At 32.5% G+C, this 14,461-nt stretch overlaps 3 long non-coding RNA genes across 7 annotated transcripts; all 3 read right to left on the reverse strand.

Moving 5' to 3' along the window:
• Nucleotides 1-417: 417 nt before the first annotated feature.
• Nucleotides 418-1,983, reverse strand: LOC123229210. 2 transcript variants are annotated; one of them, XR_006504813.1, is made up of 4 exons: nt 1,508-1,983; nt 1,202-1,377; nt 978-1,109; nt 418-785 (listed from the first exon to the last, which is right to left on the reverse strand). It is a non-coding gene; the product is annotated as an uncharacterized LOC123229210 (long non-coding RNA). The 2 variants fall into 2 exon arrangements; XR_006504812.1 differs by having other exon boundaries at nt 418-1,109.
• A 4,463-nt stretch (nt 1,984-6,446) lies between these two features.
• On the reverse strand, nt 6,447-8,029 carry LOC123229956. 3 transcript variants are annotated; one of them, XR_006504989.1, is made up of 4 exons: nt 7,925-8,029; nt 7,570-7,852; nt 7,174-7,345; nt 6,447-7,078 (listed from the first exon to the last, which is right to left on the reverse strand). It is a non-coding gene; the product is annotated as an uncharacterized LOC123229956 (long non-coding RNA). The 3 variants fall into 3 exon arrangements; XR_006504987.1 differs by having other exon boundaries at nt 7,570-8,029; XR_006504988.1 differs by having other exon boundaries at nt 7,170-7,345; nt 7,570-8,029.
• A 3,326-nt stretch (nt 8,030-11,355) lies between these two features.
• LOC123229092 lies at nt 11,356-13,455 on the reverse strand. Of its 2 annotated transcripts, none has more exons than XR_006504795.1 (3): nt 12,992-13,455; nt 12,596-12,767; nt 11,356-12,500 (listed from the first exon to the last, which is right to left on the reverse strand). It is a non-coding gene; the product is annotated as an uncharacterized LOC123229092 (long non-coding RNA). The 2 variants fall into 2 exon arrangements; XR_006504796.1 differs by having other exon boundaries at nt 12,592-12,767.
• Between the last annotated feature and the right edge of the window lie 1,006 nt (nt 13,456-14,461).

A 14,461-nucleotide genomic window follows, 5' to 3' on the forward strand; every position in this document is an offset into this window, starting at 1 on the left:
ATAATTATTATTTAATATTATGAAAATCCTGATTTTCCTGATTGTAACATGTTTCCAATTTATATATTCAACTAATTTGAATAGAGTTCTCAATTATCAAAAAAATAAAATTATTCTTCATCTTTGAGATCAGATTCATGTTGTGGAATGCTTGCCAGAAAGTGTGTATATATATATATATATAATTTGTGAAATAAAGTGACCATTTGTCAATTAAGAAATATGATTAAGTTTTGAGAAGAATGAAGACAGTTAAGATTTGTCTTTACAGATGGACAGATAATGCCACTTCAGGGTCAACGTGTACTTGTGTCGTGCCCAGGAAGGCTCGAATTAGCCGATCATGTAAGACATATTTGTTGCCTTCTCAAAACAAAATATTTACGGATGAGGGACTAGAAAAAGACCCACCCTTGGTCCGCAAGGGTTCCTCTCACCGGAGGAATTTCCCAAAACAATTAAAATAAATTCAAAATTCTTTTATTTTCGCACGGCTATATATTTATCTTTAAAAAAAAAGCTTAAAAGCACAACACGTTTTGAGAAGTAGATATCATAGTTTGGAAGCACTCTACTCGAAGAAGGAAGCGGCAGTCGATGGCGAAGAAGGTGAACCCGGTTGGAGCGACGGTTCTGCCCAACGGATCCGGAATGGCGGCTCGGATTCAGCCGTTGTTCAAGGCGAAGCCGGCAAGTGTGATCCCCCCACCGAGGAAACTTGTGAAGCGAAGGATTTTTGATCTCCTAGTCAAGTTCGTGGCCTCTCTATGCTCCTCTGGTGGTACCTGAAAATCCAACAACAACACAACGACAAATACCTATAACTGTGATGATCCTTTTTTAATCTTCTGTAACTCTTTGTATCAGCATGGACGAGTTGGATTTGATAATATATTGAATTGATCGCTTTATTTTTCAGTGGGTTTTTCACCATACTTGAATTCTACAGTTTTCAATCTTCTTGTGAAAGATCATACCTTTTCATTTCTTCAATTTGTGCTTTTGGATAACTGCAAAATCAAGATGAACCAATTGATTTAACAGAGGCCGCGTGGTGATTCATTGTCTAATTGAACCCGTAAACGCTTCGGCTTGTTTTGATTCCCAAACTACCACCAAAGCGATTAAACATAAGAAGGATTGATAAAAGTTTAAACCCGTGAATGGAGATTTAAAGATTTGATAAAATTCTGATTCTTACTCATATAAACGGTGAAACGGTACTCTGCCCTGAGACAGAGACGACGCCACTAGCTTTTGCAGATGCAAATACTTTTTTCAAGGGTCTTTTCTCTATCAGTCCATGCCAATGTCTTTACTAGTGATGTCTTTTGTCATAGCAAAGCCAGCTTCTTAACTCACCTACGCATCTCTGAGCTGAAAAATGTAAATAAACAAAGCAATTCAAAGATCTTTTAACCTTCAATCAAGGATTCTTATTCAATTTCATGTAAAATCTCTACCAAATTTATGAGATAATAGTTATGACAGAAGAAAAACAACCAACCTGGCTTGTTTGGACTTTCCGACCCAAAACTGAGGCAGGACATCGGGCACGGGCAGTAGATTTGGGTCCTGTCAAAAGAGCCCCAATAACCCATTCGAAAGCCTGTCGGGTCCAAAGCCCGTTGACTTAAACCAGCTCGAGTCTCTGCAGTTCAGATCCGTCGACCAATGACGGTTTTGAAACCGCCAATTACATTTACAGGCATAACGTAAGTCACTCCGATCTCAGAAGAAAAGCCCAGAAGAAAGATCTACTCTGTGAAGAACTTGATGGGGATGGAGATCTCTGACGATCTTCTGAAGTTTATTAAAGATATAGATGCAGATTGCTAAAATCAACGAAGAAAGAAGAAGCGATTAGAGATTTTGAAGCTTTCTGCTGATATTGAGCTTTAGCCATATACCCTCGTTTGTGCTTCGGAACTGAACTCCGGTTTCTCACTGTAACTACTCTGAAAAATCTATTTTGTCCTGATTTTTTTCTCACCAGTTCCAGTTGTGTACTTTATTATATTTATTCTTTATTCTTCTTTTATAACCAATTAATAAAGTCCCACTTTATTTATTTTTTTCCCCATTAAAATAATTAAATTTATCTAATATGAAAAAATAGCCATTTGATTGCTAATTTATTCCCCATATCTGGAGACTGTCTGAGTGTGCAATGTGCATAACCAAGTAAAACAAATTTTAAAATTGGATTTCATAAAGCGTTTTAAATATAAAGCAAACATTAAATTAAATTAAAAAAATAAAATCTCATCCTTGAGATAGATTTATTTATATATTCAAGAGTTGTGTTGGAATATCACATTATCCATATACATAATTAAATAGTTAAAATTAGATATACATAATATTATTTTTTTCGTAGTAAATTATCTATAATTTAAAATGTTTATCTTTTAGTAGCCATAAAGTTTGAAAAAGGAGCATGAATTCTTCAAATCTTAAAGCACCATCATTTGCCTAATCGGGTGACAAATGTTTGACAAACACTCGGGTACACAGTATGCATTAATTTTTGTTATTTTGTTTATTTTTGAAAATAGTTTACAGGACTAAACCTTAATTCAAATTGCACTAAATGGTTTCATTTAGTTTGAAATTTTGTTAAACCTTTATTTTTTAAATTTAATTTAAAAAATTTTCAAATTAACCAAACCAAATTACGTACATTACCTAATAAGATAACATCAAATAAATACATATGTCAATAACTTCAAAGAATTTGAACCAATCACAACTATTCATTTTTTCTTACTATCATTAACTTTAGGGATCATTCGTATTTATGTTTATAGTTTTTTTGACATCTCATAAAAATTAATAAAAAAAACTCTATTTCCTTTTTTTTTTTGTCATAAATCTTTAAATTATGTAAGTTAAAAATTTGATTATGATATATTTATTTTCAAAAGAGACCTTAATCTCTTTTGTGTTATATATGAAACCTTTACATTTATCCTTTAGGCTTTACAATGGTCAATTTTGAGTTGTAATATTTTGAAGATTCAAAGACAAATAAAATAGATGAGGCGAGGAACACCCATTTGGGGATGAGGTCCTAGTTGTCGGCATTGGCCCTTTAAGCAACAAAGTTTCATCTTCCAGAGATAGACCAGTCAAAAGTTACTAAAAGAAAGAACCTTAGAGTACTAATTCAAGCTATGCTTAAAAGAGAAAATTTAATGATGAAAGGGATTAGAATGTACCAATAAAAATAGAATGCAACAAAAGTTTACCATATTGGATGAATCTAATTTGTGAGATTTACATGATTCATCATATCAGAGGTGAAAAAGAAACCACTTATAGGCACCTTTTAGATGAAGATTTTTCAGTCCTCTTTGGAAATAAATTGAACTCTAACATTGAAGTTGGGAATAGAATGATTCATAAAAGTGAAATCCTAATGTATTTGGTATAGTGGTTGTACGTCTTATAACTATTTTCTAAAATTTGTTTGATGGGTAAAGTTGGGTAGGATTCCCGGTTAGCAAAAAATAAAAAATATATATATAAAGTTTCATTTTTTATTTTTCTTAGGGTAGGCTATTTCAAATTAAGAAGTAGCAAATTTACCAAATACATATAATGCATTAAAATCTGACCCATTGTTTCAATTGAAACACAAAAAACTATTATTAATTGTTATTGTTAATTACTTACCTAAATTTAGGGTTTTCTTTTTTTACACATCAATCGATATTCTTATCATGAATTACTAAATTGAATTGTTTTTACAAAATTTTTCTACTTTTTCTATCCTCATTTTGTTGCTTCTTTTTTTATTGATCATGTAAATGATACATGTTGATTGTCTACACAATTCATGAGCATAATTAATAAGTAATTACTTGAAACGCGATTTCATGAACTTATACAATGAAAAATACAATAAGCTTTCAAGGCAAAGGGATAGTTTGATTTCTACATGGTTCAATTATTGTCACCAAATCCACTATAACACACAACAAAATGTGAAATACAATATAAGTTCAAATCATATTCCACAACTAATAAGCTTGCACACTGAAACTTATATCCAAATGACAAACATTATACATATCCGAATTAGACAAGAGTATATATCCCACTTTTTTCTTCTAATCCCCTACTTAGAAAGAGAAGTTTAAGATCCCTTGAATGTAAGAATCAAAATGATCCCTTCAGTTTTAAGATTTTAAAATCCTTTCAACTTCAGTCTTTACAATCTTTAGTAAAATAATTAACTGTTGAAGAAATTTAAAAGAGAAAATTGAAAGAAATGAGAACTTAAATGAAAAATTTGAAAACCATATTATACTTAAGAGGGAAAGTCAATGATTTGGTAGCAAAATGATGAAGAAGAGAGTAGTTTATATATCAACCTAAAAACACTTGATTGTTAATATTTTAATATCTTATTATGATCAACTTTATAGGTTAATAAAAGTAGTAGAATACTAAAATTTATAAGAAAAAGATTTAAGTTTGAATTTCTGTTACTCTTATAAAATTTTGATTCAAAAATATATTAAAAATAAAACTGTAATCTACAATCATTATTCGTGAGTAAAAGATAATTAAGAATCACCCTAAATAGCCTACTGCTTTTGTCTTTGGTCTACGTCCTCTGTTCTACATCAATAAAAGTCATCAATTTCAGGTGTATCATATATTAGATGAGATCTCTCTAATTAAGCAATCCGAGTGGCTTAATCGGTATTCTAATTTTATTAAAAGGAATGTCCAAACTCTAATCGCAAGATGGACCATGTTGGATTAACTATTGCCTTGTGGGGGAAAGGAACAAATAAATAGTACCAAGTACAGTATGAAATAAATTTTATGCCAGACACAGAAATTTAAGTAAATCATGATGAAGACTTCTGGATCATGCTCTGGGATTTCATTGGCGGCTTTAATGATCAGGTCCCAAAGATGATGTGACGGCTGATCATTAACGACCTGAAATTAATAAATAATAAATTTATATAAATTTATTTTAAATATATAAATAAATATATATTTTTAAATAATTAAAATTATTTTAAATTAAAAATAAAATAATATTAATGGAATACATAATATTACTCATTAACAAATGATAATTAGGTCCTTGAGAATATACCCATATCCATGAGAGTGTGTAAAATTAATTTCTTGGTTCGAAATAACTTTAATTAGGTTTTTTATAATTTAAATAAATGTCAAATTTATGACGATAGTTTTTGATGCATTGAGGGCTGATGCGCAATTCGTCATATGGGGGCCCAATGTTTGAAACGCTGAAATTTTTCATATATTTTGAAGCCACTTTTTTAAAATAAAGTATTAAACTTTTAACTTGTGGAGCAAGAATGGAATCAATGAATCATAAGACAGACAACGCCACCTTCTTCTGGAAATGTGGATGTCTGTTTCAGTGTTTTTTTCACTGTTTATCCCCGTTTTGTTGATCATAATGTTGCATGATTTCCTTTTCCACCAGAAGCAAATCAATAGGGAAATCAGTTGTGTGCTTCTTCATCTTTTGAAGTCAAGAACAAAACAACTCTAAGGAACTGATTCATGTAAGTGAATTAAAACAAGTAGTATTTTTTATATCCAATGGCTTAAGTTATTACATATAAAAGTTTAGAGTAAAATAAAATTTACCACAGAATGGTAAGATTTTATTATGAGGCAAATTATACAAAACCCAGAAAATGATGGGCATGAAAATGTTTTTGTTGCTTTTTAAAGCAATTTCTATTTCTGAAAAAGGATAGTACTTCATTCAATCCATTTCTTATTAACAGAAAACATGATCATCAATCATGACCCAAATTAGAAAGTATCAATGAGAGGTTAATCCACTAAATTTTTCTCTAATTAAAGAATAGACATATCATACTTTTTTTGCTGTACATTATTCTTAATCATCTTTGAGAATGAATTCAAGCTGTAGGAAGAAATTATAAAGTGAAACATAGGTCAATTTGGGAATATGAATAAGTACTGAAAATAATTAGACAACTTAAGATCTGTCCTTACAGATGGACACACAAATGGCCATTGGACATAGTTAATGCTACTTCAGGGTCCAGATGTACTTGTGCCCATAAAGACTCTACCGGGCCAGTCATGGAAGAAACAAAATATAACTGGAATGATGGAGAGGAATATGATTGGGTAATTTGCAATTCTCTGCGAAATATATGCCCTACCCAGAAGAGGAATTCGGTAATATTTCAGTACAGCCCAAACTTATTGAAACCCTGACAAGTAAATGTTTAAAAACTTGGCTCCCAAGCTTTCCTCTCATAATCTCATTGGAGGAAATTTCTCAAAACAATTAAAATAAATTCAAATTTCGCGTATTTTCGCACAGCTCTATATATATATATATATATATATATATATATATATATATATATATATATATATATATATATATATATATATATATATATATATATATATATATATATATTTAACAAAAGCTTTAAAGCAGAACACATTTTGAGGAGTGGATATCATAGTTGTGAAGACACTCTACTCCAAGTAAGTGGCAGTCGATGGCGGTGAGGCTGAACCCGGTTGCAGCAACGGTTGGGCCCAACGGATCTGGAATGGCGGCAAGGATTCGGCAGGCAAGTGTGATACCCCCACCGAGGAAATCTGTGAAGCGAATGATTTTTGATCTCTTAGTCAAGTTTGCGGCTTCTCTATGCTCCTCTGGTGGTGCCTGAAAATCCAACAACAACACAATGACAAATACCCATAACCGTAAGGATCCTTTTCTGTCATGTAAATATATATTCCAAGGCTTTTCCTTGTCCTTTGTAGCTCTCTTTAATGAACATGGGCGAGTTGGATTTGCCAATATATTGAATTAATCGCTTTATTTTTCAGTGGGTTTTTTCACCATACTTGAATTCTACATTTTTCAGTCTTCTTCTGATAGTTCCCACTTTTAATTGCTTCGGTTTGTGCTTTTGGATAACTACAAAATCAAAGATGAACCAAAAGATTAACAGAGGCCGCATGGTGATTCATTGTCTGATTGAACCCATAAGCGCCTCGGCTTGATTTGATTCTAAAACTACAAACAAAGTGATTAAACATAAGAAGGATTAACAGAAGTTTAAACCCATGAATGGAGATTTAAAGATTGATAAGATTCTGATTCTTACTCACATAAACGCTGAAACACTAATCTGCCCTGAGACAGAGACGGCGGCACTATCTTTTGCAGATGCAAATACTTTTACCAGTGGTCTTTTATCTATCAGTCCATGCCAATGTCTCTGTAGTGATGCCTTTTGTCAAAGCAAAGCCAGAGATCTTAACTCACATACGCATCTCTGAGCTGAAAAATGTAAACAAACAAAACAACTCAGAGATCTTTTAACCTTCAATTAAGGATTCTTATTCAATTTCATGTAAAATCTTTACCAAAGTTATGAAATAATTTCATAGTTGTGTTATGAGAGAATAATATAGTCTATAAATTTTCAGTTCTTTCTTATTATTATTATTTTTTTAATTTTCTATTGAAAACTTCTGAAGAAGAAGTAATAAAGTAAAACCCACCTGACTTGTTTGGCATTTCTGATCGAAAACTGGGGCAGGACATCCGGCACCAGAAGTACGTTTGGGTCCGATCAAGCGAGCCCCAATAACCCATTTGAAAGCTTGTCGGGTTCAAAGCCCGTTGACTTAAACCAGCTCGGGTCTTCGCAGTGCAGATCCGTCGACCAATGACGGTTTTGAAACCGCCAATTAAATTTACAGGCATAACGTAAGTCACTCCGATCGCAGAAGAAAGATCTACTCTGTGAAGAACTTGATGGGGATGGAGGTCGCCGACGATCTTCTGAAGTTTAGTAAAGATATAGATGAACATTGCTAAAATCAATGAAGAAGGAAGAAGCGATTAGAGATTTACAAGTTTTCTGCTGATATTGAGCTTTAGCTATAGCCTTTGGAACTCCGGCGTCTCACTGAAACTGCTCTCTCAAAATTCTATTTTGTTTTGGTTTTTTCTCACCAGTGCCAGTTGTGTAGTTTATTTTATTTATTCTTTATACTTCTTTTATAATATATTAACAAAGTCCCACTTTAGGTTTTTTCCTTCTTTAAAATAATTAAATTTATGTAATATGAAAAAAATAATGAGGCCTACTTTTTAGCACTATTAGATTCGAATTGAATTCATTTGAGTTTAAGTTTGAACTCGATTCAAACAAACTCAAAACAAGCTAGCCCTAAACCAATTCGAGCTCGAGTTCGAGCCAATATTTTTGAGCTCAAGCTTGCTTGCCAAAGTTTGTAAATTAAAAATTTTGATACAAAATGATATCGTTTTGACCAATATGTATTAAAACAACGTTGTTTTAACAAAGAATTAATTAAAAACTCGAATTTGAAACGAACTGAACTAAACTTGAATAGAATTTGAGTTCAAGCATAACGAGTTCGATGACCCTGAGCTCGAACTTGATTAGAGTTGGATCTAACCCTACTTTTTAGATATCTAGTTCCTTGGGGTTCAGCTTGACATGGCTAATAGGCCGGGGTCCAGCCCAAAACACAAAAAATTGATCCAATCCAAAAGAGCATGACTTGGTATTGTTGCAGTCATGCCAGGCAAACCCAACTTATTACTGTTCACATAATTATTAAGAAAATTAAAATAAATAAATAATTATTATAATATAAAAAATTATTTTTATTAATATTAACGGCCGATCTGTTCCAAGACTTGACTCCATATAAATATGACCGAGCCGTTGATCTTATATAATTTTTGGGTCAGTTTGCTCTGTATACTCGCAATTGTGTTGACATTAGGTCTGGCTCAGCCCCTAGGCCCAGGAAAATTTTTCTACTTTTCCTATCCTCATTTTGCTGCTTCTTTTTTATTGATCATCTAAATGATATATGTTGATTGTCTACACAATTCTTGAGCATAATTAATAAGTAATTACTTGAATCGCGATTTCATGTACTCATACAAAGAAAAATAAAATAAGCTTTAAAGACAAAGGGTATAGACCGATTTTTACATGGTTTAATTATTGTCACCAAATCCACTATAACACACAACAAAATGTGAAATACAATATAAATTCAAACCATATTCCACAACTAACAAGCTTGCACACTGAAACTTAAATCCAAATGACAAACATTATATATATCCGAATTAGACAAGAGTATATATCCCTTTTTTTTTTTTTTTTCTAATCCCTATTTAGAAAGAGAAATTCAAGATCCCTTGAATGTAAGAATCAAAATGATCCCTTCAATTTTAAGATTTTAAAATCCTTTTAACCTCAGGTTTTTGTTAATCTTTACAATCTTTGGTAAAATAACTAACTGTTAAAAGAATTTAAGAGAGAAAATTGAAAAAAACGAAAAATTTGAAAACCATATTATGCTTGAGAGGGAAAGTCAATGATTTGGTAGCAAAATGATGGAGAAGAGGGTAGTTTTTATACCCACCTAAAAACACTTAATTGCTAATATTGTAATGTCTTATTATAGTCAATTTCATAAGTCAACAAAAATAATAGAGTACTAAAATTTATAAAAAAAAAAGATTTAGGTTTAAATCTCTATTAGTCTTGTGAAATTTTGATTCAAAAATATATTAAAAATATGATCATAATCTACGATCATGAGTCATAGATAAAAGGTAATTAAGAATCACCCTAAATAGCCTACTACTTTTGTCTTTGGTCTACATCCTCTGTTCTTACATCGATAAAAGTCATCAATTTCAGGTGTATCATATATTAGATGAGACCTCTCTAATTAAGCAATCCGGTGGCTTAATCAGTATTCTAATTTTATTAAAAGGAATGTCCAGACTCTAATCGCAAGATGGACCATGTTGGATTAACTATTGCCTTGTGGGGGAAAGGAACAAATAAATAGTACCAAGTACAGTGTGAAATAAATTTTTTGCCAGACACAGGAATCTAAGTAAATCATGATAAAGACTTCTGGATCATGCTCTGGGATTTCACTGGCGGCTTTAATGATCAGGTCCCAAAGATGATGTGGCGGCCGATCATTGACGACCTGAAATTAATAAATAATAAAATTATATAAATTATTTTAAATATATAAATCAAAAATATTTTTAAATAATTAAAATTATTTTAAATTAAAAATAAAATAATATTAATGATATACATAATATTACTAATTAATAAATGATAATTAGGTCCCTGAGACTATACCCATATCTATGAGGGTGTGTAAGATTAATTTCTCCATTCAAAATAACTTTAATTAGGTTTTTTATAATTTAAATAAATGTCTAATTTATGACGATAGTTTTTGACGCATTGAGGGCTGATGCGCAATTCGTCATATGGGGCCCCATGTTTGAAACGCTGAAATTTTTCATATATTTTGAAGCCACTTCTTTGAAATAAAGTATTAAGCTTTTAACTTGTAGAAGAAGAATGGAATCAATGAATCATAAGATAGATAACGCCACCTTCTTCTGGAAATGTGGATGTCTGTTTCAGTGTTTTTTTCACTGTTTATCCCGTTTTGTTGATCACAATGTTGCATGATTTCCTTTTCCACCAGAAGCAAATCAATAGGGAAATCAGTTGTGTGCTTCTTCAACTTTTGAAGTCATGAACAAAACAACTCTAAGGAACTGATTCATGTAAGTGAATTAAAAAGAACATTTTACTGTTAAAAAAAAAAATCTTATTTGAAATTCATGAACTACAGATTTATTGTAATTAAAAGAGCAGTTTAATTTAGGGTTTTCATTTAATTTATTGATTGGCTGCTTGGAAACTTCAAGTAAATCTCATATTCTTAATAATAACATAATGCTTTGTCATAAAGAGAATAATTTCTTTAATGTTGTTTTGTTCTTTCCCAAGAGAAAGCGGAAAAAGTTCCCATAACTACTAGTCAAAATGCCTGAAATTTTGCACATTTTTTAAAACTTTAATCTAATTTTCACATTATTAATAAAATACAAGTAGTATTTTTTATATCCAATGGCTAAAGTTATTACATATCAAAAGTTTAGAGTAAAATAAAATTTACCACAGAATGGTAAGATTTTATTATGAGGCAAATTATACAAAACCCAGAAAATGATGGGCATGAAAATGTTTTTGATGTTTTTTAAAGCAATTTCTATTTCTGAAAAAGGATAGTACTTCATTCAATCCATTTCTTATTAACAGAAAACATGATCATCAATCATGATAATGATGCAACATTCAACAGTTTCACCCAAATTAGACATATACTTTTTCTGTTGTACATTATTCTTCATCATCTTTGAGATTGAATTCATGCCGTAGGAAGAAATTATAAAGACAGCTTTTTTTTTCGTGAAATAAAGTGACACATAGGTCAATTTGGGAATATGAATAAGTACTGAAAATAATTAGACAACTTAAGATCTGTCCTTACAGATGGACGCGCAAATGGCCATTAGACATAGTTAATGCTACTTCAGGGTGCAGATGTACTTGTGCCCATAAAGACCCTACCGGGACAATCAGGGAAGAAACAAAATATAACTTGAATGATGGAGAGGAATATGATTGGGTAATTTGCAATTCTCTGCGAAATATATGCCCTACCCAGAAGAGGAATTCGGTAATGTTTCAGTACAGCCCAAACTTGTTGAAACCCTGACAAGTTAGAGGGATTATAGAGGGTACGCCATCCTTACACAGACAAAGGCCACTTGGATATTGGCCGGTCTTACAGTAAATGTTTAAAAACGTGGCTACCAAGCTTTCCTCTCATAATCTCATTGGAGGAAATTTCTCAAAACAATTAAAATAAATTCAAATTTCGCGTATTTTCGCACTGCTCTATATATATAAGAAAAGCTTTAAAGCAATTCAAAACAATTAAGAAAAGCTTTAAAGCAAAACACATTTTGAGGAGTGGATATCATAGTTGTGGAGACACTCTACCCCAAGGAAGTGGCAGTCGATGGCGGTGAGGGTGAACCCGGTTGCAGCAACGGTTGGGCCCAACGGATCTGGAATGGCGGCAAGGATTCGGCAGGCAAGTGTGATCCCCCCCCCACCGAGGAAATCTGTGAAGCGAATGATTTCTGATCTCTTAGTCAAGTTTGTGGCTTCTCTATGCTTCTCTGGTGGTGCCTGAAAATCCAACAACAACACAATGACAAATACCCATAACCGTAAGGATCCTTTTCTGTCATGTAAATATATATTCCAAGGCTTTTCCTTGTCCTTTGTAGCTCTCTTTAATGAGCATGGGCGAGTTGGATTTGACAATATATTGAATTAATCGCTTTATTTTTCAGTGGGTTTTTTCACCATACTTGAATTCTACATTTTTCAGTCTTCTTCTGATAGTTCCCACTTTTAATTGCTTCAGTTTGTGCTTTTGGATAACTACAAAATCAAGGATGAACCAACTGATTAACAGAGGCCGCATGGTGATTCATTGTCTGATTGAACCCATAAGCGCCTCGGCTTGATTTGATTCTAAAACTACAAACAAAGTGATTAAACATAAGAAGGATTAACAAAAGTTTAAACCCATGAATGGAGATTTAAAGATTGATAAGATTCTGATTCTTACTCACATAAACGCTGAAACACTAATCTGCCCTGAGACAGAGACGGCGGCACTATCTTTTGCAGATGCAAATACTTTTACCAGTGGTCTTTTATCTATCAGTCCATGCCAACGTCTCTGTAGTGATGCCTTTTGTCAAAGCAAAGCCAGAGATCTTAACTCACATACGCATCTCTGAGCTGAAAAATGTAAACAAACAAAACAACTCAGAGATCTTTTAACCTTCAATTAAGGATTCTTATTCAATTTCATGTAAAATCTTTACTAAAGTTATGAAATAATTTCATAGTTGTGTTATGAGAGAATAATATAGTCTATAAATTTTCAGTTCTTTCTTATTATTATTATTTTTTTAATTTTCTATTGAAAAATTCTGAAGAAGAAGTAATAAAGTAGAACCCACCTGACTTGTTTGGCGTTTCTGATCGAAAACTGGGGCAGGACATCCGGCACCGGAAGTACGTTTGGGTCCGATCAAGCGAGCCCCAATAACCCATTTGAAAGCTTGTCGGGTTCAAAGCCCGTTGACTTAAACCAGCTCGGGTCTTCGCAGTGCAGATCAGTCGACCAATGACGGTTTTGAAACCGCCGATTAAATTTACAGGCATAACATAAGTCACTCCGATCGCAGAAGAAAGATCTACTCCGTGAAGAACTTGATGGGGATGGAGATCGCCGACGATCTTCTGAAGTTTAGTAAAGATATAGATGAACATTGCTAAAATCAATGAAGAAAGAAGAAGCGATTAGAGATTGATAAGTTTTCTGCTGATATTGAGCTTTAGCTATAGCCTTTGGAACTCCGGTCTCTCACTGAAACCACTCTCCCCAAATTCTATTTTGTTTTGTTTTTTCTCACCAGTGCCAGTTGTGTAGTTTATTTTATTTATTCTTTATACTTCTTTTATAATATATTAATAAAGTCCCACTTTAGTTTTTTAAAATAATTAAATTTATGTAATATGAAAAAAATAATGAGGTTTGCTCTGGAGACTTTTGATCTTGTATAATTTTTGGGTCAGTTTGCTCTGAATACCCGCAATTGTGCAGACATTAGGTCTGGCTCAGCCCCTAGGCCCAGTAAAGTGTGCTAGTGGTGGCGACTGAGCCCACCGATGCCTTTAAGTAGAGCCGTTTGATTAAAATTTATTACTCGTGTTCGTAGATTGTGATAAACAGTAAAACAAATCTAAAATTGGATTTATTAAAGCGATTTTAATTTTCAGGAGTTGTGTTGATATATATTTTGAAGAGAAAAGTTTACGCATCATTGAGGAGGACGTCAACATTGTGACTCGAAATGCTGGACACACTTTGTTCAGAGTAAACTAGAAGCGCATATTTGGCTTTTATGTGCATTCATAAGATCAAGGTTTTCAAACAATTATTTTTTTCCCCTTTAACTCTCATTTCTTTCAGGAAGCTCTACCTAGATTATCTCCTCGGATTGGTGTGGAGCTCATTTAAAAGAAGATAGCAGCTGCTTTGAGACAGTAACTGCCCCAACTACAACTTAAAATCAAACCAACGATCTTCTTCGAAAGGGATATTTTAAGTAAAATCTATGCTTATGACAACATAATTTCAATATGATGTATTCTAGAGTTTATTTCAACTCGTACTCAATTGTAGCCGCAATTTGTGATATTTTTATCCTCTTAAGCTTTCACTCTTTTCTCCTTTTTCAAGCAGAAAATGTAGCTTTGTAGCCATCACTTTGATAGGAATAAGAGACTCATTTGTGTTCTCTTTCAATTTGATTTGTGATAAAAGATTGCGAACAGACTGAAACATACATATATTTCTTTGTTCTTTTGGCCGTCCCATTAAGTTTGATTGATCACAAGGCCAATGACATGATGTAAAAAAAATA

This window comes from Mangifera indica, chromosome 11, assembly GCF_011075055.1.
Source record: "Mangifera indica cultivar Alphonso chromosome 11, CATAS_Mindica_2.1, whole genome shotgun sequence".
Lineage (NCBI taxonomy): Eukaryota > Viridiplantae > Streptophyta > Magnoliopsida > Sapindales > Anacardiaceae > Mangifera > Mangifera indica.